Source organism: Gracilinanus agilis, chromosome 3 (assembly GCF_016433145.1).
Source record: "Gracilinanus agilis isolate LMUSP501 chromosome 3, AgileGrace, whole genome shotgun sequence".
NCBI lineage: Eukaryota > Metazoa > Chordata > Mammalia > Didelphimorphia > Didelphidae > Gracilinanus > Gracilinanus agilis.
This window is the reverse complement of record NC_058132.1, coordinates 581,091,397-581,097,540: the sequence shown is the minus strand read 5'-3', so window position 1 is coordinate 581,097,540 and position 6,144 is coordinate 581,091,397.

The following is a 6,144-nucleotide window of genomic DNA, read 5'->3' as shown; positions in this document are numbered from 1 at the left end:
GAGGGTGCTATATCTGGAGGGGTTAACTACCATCACAGGAATAACCAAGATAACATACAAAGTTTGAGGAAAACTGGAGAGGTTCCAGCTTGACTTTTTCATCAACCCCATATTGAAACTGAAAATATAAGTCCCCAGTTTATTACATCATCATTCCCTAATTTTGTATACTTTTTTTTTCACTTTTCCTAACGACTCTATAGCTATCACTCACAGGATCACAGAGATTGTTAGAGTAGGAAGTATGAGAATCCTCTCCAATCTCCCTTAAAATAACATCTCAGAATGAATACTGGAATGAAAGAACTGACAAGGACATGGAATGAGCCAACTTTCATGCAGAGAACAACTTGAAATGTAGGCAGAGGGAATGAGAAGGGAGTAAAGCCTGCAGGTAGCTCTACTAAGGAGTACTGGCACAAACCAAGAGAAAGTCCCTCCACCCCAATGTCCAGCCCCTGAGACCATGTCTAATCCAATAGCAGTACAACTCCAAGCACACACAAAAAAGTTCCAAAACCCAGCCTGTAGTAAGGTATGGAATCCCATGGGCATGCATGATCTGTGTAAGCCCAGTAATCCCTATAAGGCAGGGAATCCCAGCCTAAGCTAGTAGTGAGGATTTGAATGCCAGCTCAAGGCACAGGGTACACTTGCTCTATGGGTGAGACTCTGAACTCTAGCTCAAGATAATCCTTAGCACTCTGGCCTCTGTGAGCTCAGACCAAACTCAGAAATAACCCCTGTCAAAATTAAGGCAAAATTACAAGCCCCATTGTGTCTGACCTGATCAAACCCAGATTGAGACCAAAAGTTTCCATCTAAGCCTGAAGCTAAACTCTGAGATTCACCATATGGTAGTCCATAGTGCTTTGAGCTCTGTGAGCTATCAGCAGAGTCATGGGATAAGTGACTCAGCAGTGGGAGATGACTTTCATAGCTCCCAGCCCATAGACCAATATACTATCTTGAAAGAAGTGAAACTTGCAGAACCTTAGAAATAAAACTTAAGGGTAGAAGCAAGAAAAAATAAGTTTAAGAGAGTACCCTTTCTACCCTAATAACAGAGATCACCTTAAAGATAAAAGCAAAAGTCAAGAAAAAACCTGGGAATATGAGAAAACACTTAACCATAGAAAATTTTTATGGAGATAAAGAAGAGCAAGGCACAGACGTAGAAGGGGAAAATGAAAGCAAGGAAAACATATGCAAAGCTTCAAAGAAAAATATTAGTTGGTTCCAGGTTCTGGAGTTTCTCAAAAAGGTCTAAAAATCAATTAAGATAGACAGAGGACAAATGGGCAAGAGAGATGAAAGCAATGCAAGAAGAAAATAACAGAACAATTAGCCAAATGAAAAAGGTGGTTGAAAAGCTCAAAGAAGAAAATTATTCTTAAAAATTAGAATTGGGAAGTAAAAGCAAAGGATTTCATGAAATATCAAGAACAAAACAAAATCAAAAGAATCCAAAAGCAGAATATGTGAAATATATTGTTGAAAAAACAAATGACCTGGAAAATAGATCCTGGAGAAACAATTTAAGAATTATAGTATTTCCTGAAAGCCATGGAAAACAAAACAAAGCAAAGCAAACAAACAAACAAAACCTGGACATCATAATACAAGAAATAAAATGCCCTGATATACTTGAACAAGAGAGGAAACTAGAAATTAAAAGGATCCACAGATCACCTCCAGAAATAAATCTCTAGATGAAAAGTCCCAGGAATATTAGAGTTAATTTCCATACCCCACCAAGCCAAGGAAAAAATACTACGAATAGCCAGTAAGAAACAATTCAAATTCCATAGAGCTCCAGTCAGGATTACATAGGATTTAGCAGCCTCCACGTTAAAGGATATGAAAACTTGGAATATGATAATCTAGAAGGAAAAAAATACACACACACACACACACACACACACACACACACATATATATATATATATAAAATCCAAGCCTTAAAATTTTGTTCAAGAAAATTTTTTTTCAGAAAAAGAAGTCTGCTAAGGCTTTGAAACCAGAAAATGGACTATTTGCCTGCAGAAACCTACACCGAATCAACATGATCCAAAAAAGATGCCTGCAGAAATCTACACTGAATCAAGGCAATCCAAAATGAACTTTGGGGTGCAACTAATTGAACTTGAAGGGATTGAAATCAATTACTTCAATTGTAAACTCTTATGCCAAAGGGGATTGCCCCCTAATTGGCTTTTTGTCAATGCGCCTAGCAAAACTTTGGTTTTTCTCTCTCCCTTTCTATCTCTTCTACTTATCTCTTATCTCTAACTATTGTAGTTAGAATTTTAGGGGTACGAGATGATTTTGTCAAATGATCAATTGGGGAGACCAGTCTCCCAAATGATCACAGGGGGGATTTTGATAATTAGATTAAGTCTACACTGCCCATCTTTAGATTTAATCACCAAAAGTGAGAGCACCTTCCAATTTTGGGAGGTCCCAACCCATGTGTGCTACAGTGAGTAAGGAATCAGAATCAATCCACCAGCCCCTACACTTTCTATGAGAAAGCATATATTGTGATTGGACATGCAGGCTAAGGGAAGGCACTGGAAGTGACATATATGTGACCCCTTCCAAAGAGGGAGGGAAGAGAGACTGTGACTGGTGTGGTGAAGGAGACCTAAGGGAACTTTTCTGGTTTGTGACTGAGACTATTCCATGTGGTAAGTTTAAAGACTGAATCTTCCTAAACTTCTATTAAGAAACTTCCTTTTATAGACTCTATGAATGAAGTTTGCTCCATTCACCTCTGGGCCTCAGGCCCTTTAAACCTAGGCTGAGGGTTAAGATCTACCTGGATTAACCAGTGAGATAGATTCTGATTTTCTTCCTCTCTCTCTTCTCTCATGTAAATAAACTGCCATAAAAGTCAATTTTGACTTGAGATTATTCTTAATTGAGGATTGATAATAGTTTGATCCTCTGGCGACCACCTTTTAATATATTGAACCCATAAAACCCTTTTTATCCCTTACAGTTTACAAACCATATTCATAGCAAAACTGAAAATATTTTCTTTGGTGGAAAATGATCATTTAATAAAATAGATTTCTGAGTATTCCTGATGGAACGATCAGACCTAAACAGAGAATCTGATGTCCAAATACAGAGAAACCTAAAAAGGTAAATAAGAAAGAGAAAACTAAAGGTATTCAATAAGGTCAAACTATATGTTCCTATGTGGAAAGAGGATATTTATAATTCTTAAGTTTTTTATCAGTATTAGAATAGTTAGAAGGAGTATTGTGAAGGGTTAAATTTCAGGGGGGGGTATGGGTTTGAACAAAAGTCAGGAGAGCAGCTTCTTAAACACAAAACACTTAGTTATTATTAGGAAATATGGATAGGAAATAGGAAGAAGGAAAGTAAAAATAATCTTATAATACTGTTTAACTATACCTCAGATCCCAATCCTAACTAAAATTTCTAAAAATCCCTAAATCTAACTGCCTCAGGGGGCAGTATCTTCTGTTAGGCCAAAGCCCTCATCTACTCTCCTAAGTTCACTATCTAATCATATAATCACTATCTATCTACCTTATCTACCCAAGTTATTAATAATCAATAAGGCTATTAGGTCTTAATTCCATTCTCTGTCTCCAACCAAAGAGAGTGCTACCAGAACAACCTCTCCCCAGAAGACTCAGAGACAAAAAGTCCATTGCAACTGGCTCTCCAACTGACTAATTCCCCTTGGTCACAAACTTATTGCTGTTGCTAACTGACAAGCAGCACAGCAGGGGGTCTCTCACTGAAAAATATTATTGCTCCTTTTCCTCTTAAATATAAAAAAGGATAAATTAATAAAAACTCTCTTAAAAGTATACATAGAAAGAGAGTGTGGGAGAAAGCTGATTATGATGATTTTAAATATAAACAAAGTTAAGAAGTGAAAAAAAGAGGATTGCACTGAGAGAAAAGTGAAGTGAGGGGTGGATTTGGGTAAATTATATCACCTAAAGAGGTATGAAAAAACTATTACAGTGGAGAGTAGGATGAGAGTGTTGACAAACAATGCTAAGACCTTACTCTCATTGTTATTGCCTCAGAGAGGGAATGATAGCAATACTCATTTGGGTATAGAATCCTTTCTTACCCAAAGAAAAGTAGGAGGGGATTAAGATAAGGATTGGGGTAATAGAATGAAGAATGAATTGAGGTAGAAGAATGATTAAAAGCAAAACATCTTGAGGAGGGATAGGATGAAAGGAAAAAGAGCAGGATCAAAAGGTGAAAATATGGTGGAGGGGTATATATAGTTGGCAGTCATAACTATGAAAGTGTATGGGATGAATTCACCCATAAAGTGGAAATGAATAGCAGAGTAGGTTAAAAATCAGAATCCTATGATATGTTTTTTACAAGAAACACATTTGAGGGAAAGAGACACATACAGAGGAAAAGTAAGGGGGTAGACCAGAATTTATTTTGCTTTAGCTGAAGTAAAAAAAGCAGGAGTAGCAATCATGATCTCAGGCAAAGCTAAAGCAAAAATAGATATGATTTATTCCAAATGAAATTTGTTATAGTTTTTTCTAATTCAGTAAAGAAGTTTTTTGGTAGTTTGATAGGTATGGCACTAAATAGTTAAATTAATTTGGGTAGAATGGTCATTTTTATTATGTTAGCTTGTCCTACCCATGAGCAACCAATGGCTTCCCAGTTGTTTAGATCCAGTTTTATTTGTTTGGAAAGTGTTTTGTAGTTGTTTTCGTATAATTGCTGTGTTAGAATATCAAGGGAAATAATGAAAAAAAATGTGAAGGAAGGGGGCCTAGCAGTACCAGATATTAAACTATACTATGAAGCAGCAGTCATCAAAACAATATGGTACTGGCTAAGAGACAGAGGGGAGGATCAGTGGAATAGACTTGGGGTTAATGACATCAGCAAGACAGGGTATGATAAACCCAAAGAGCCCAACTTTTAGGAAATGAATCCACTATTTGACAAAAACTGCTGGGAAATTTGGAAAACAATATGGGAGAGATTAGGTCTAGATCAACATCTCACACCCTACACCAAGATAAATTCAGAATGGGTGAATGACTTGAATATAAAGAGGGAAACTATAAATAAGTTAAGTGAACACAAAATAGTATACCTGTCAGATCTCTGGGAAAGGAAAGATTTTAAAACCAAGCAAGAGTTAGAGAAAATTACAAAATGTATATTAAATGGTTTTGATTATATTAAGCTAAAAAGCTTTTGTACAAACAAAAACAATGTAGTCAAAATCAGAAGGGAAACAACAAATTGGGAAAAAATCTATAACAAAAAACTCTGACAGGGGTCTAATCACTCAAATATACAAGGAGTTAAATCAATTGTATAAAAAATCAAGCCATTCCCCAATTGAAAAATGGGCAAGAGACATGAATAGGCAATTTTGAGGTAAAGAAATCAAAAATATCAATAAGCACATGAGAAAGTGTTCTAAATCTCTAATAATTAGAGAAATGCAAATCAAAACAACTCTGAGGGATCACCTCACACCTAGCAGATTGGCTAAAATGAAAGAAGGGGAGAGTAATGAATGCTGGAGGGGATGTGGCAAAGTTGGGACATTGATGCATTGCTGATGGAGTTGTGAACTGATCCAGCCATTCTGGCTGGCAATTTGGAATCATGCTCAAAGGGCTATAAAAGAATGCCTGCCCTTTGATCCAGCCATACCATTGCTGGGTTTGTACCCCAAAGAGATCATAGATAAACAGACTTGTACAAAAATATTTATAGCTGCGCTTTTTGTGGTGGCAAAAAACTGGAAAAGGAGGGCATGTTCTTCAATTGGGGAATGGCTGAACAAATTGTGGTATATGCTTGTGATGGAATACTATTGTGCTAAAAGGAATAACAAACTGGAGAAGTTCCAGGTGAACTGAAAAGACCTCCAGGAACTGATGCAGAGTGAAAGGAGCAGAGCCAGAAAAACACTGTACACAGAGACTGATATACTATGGTAAAATCGAATGTAATGGACCTCTGTATCAGCAGCAATACAATGACCCAGGACAATTCTGAGGGATTTATGGTAAAGAACGCTACCCACATTCAGAGGAAGATCTGCAGGCGAGGAACCATTTAAAAAAACAGATGCTTGAACGCATGGGTTGG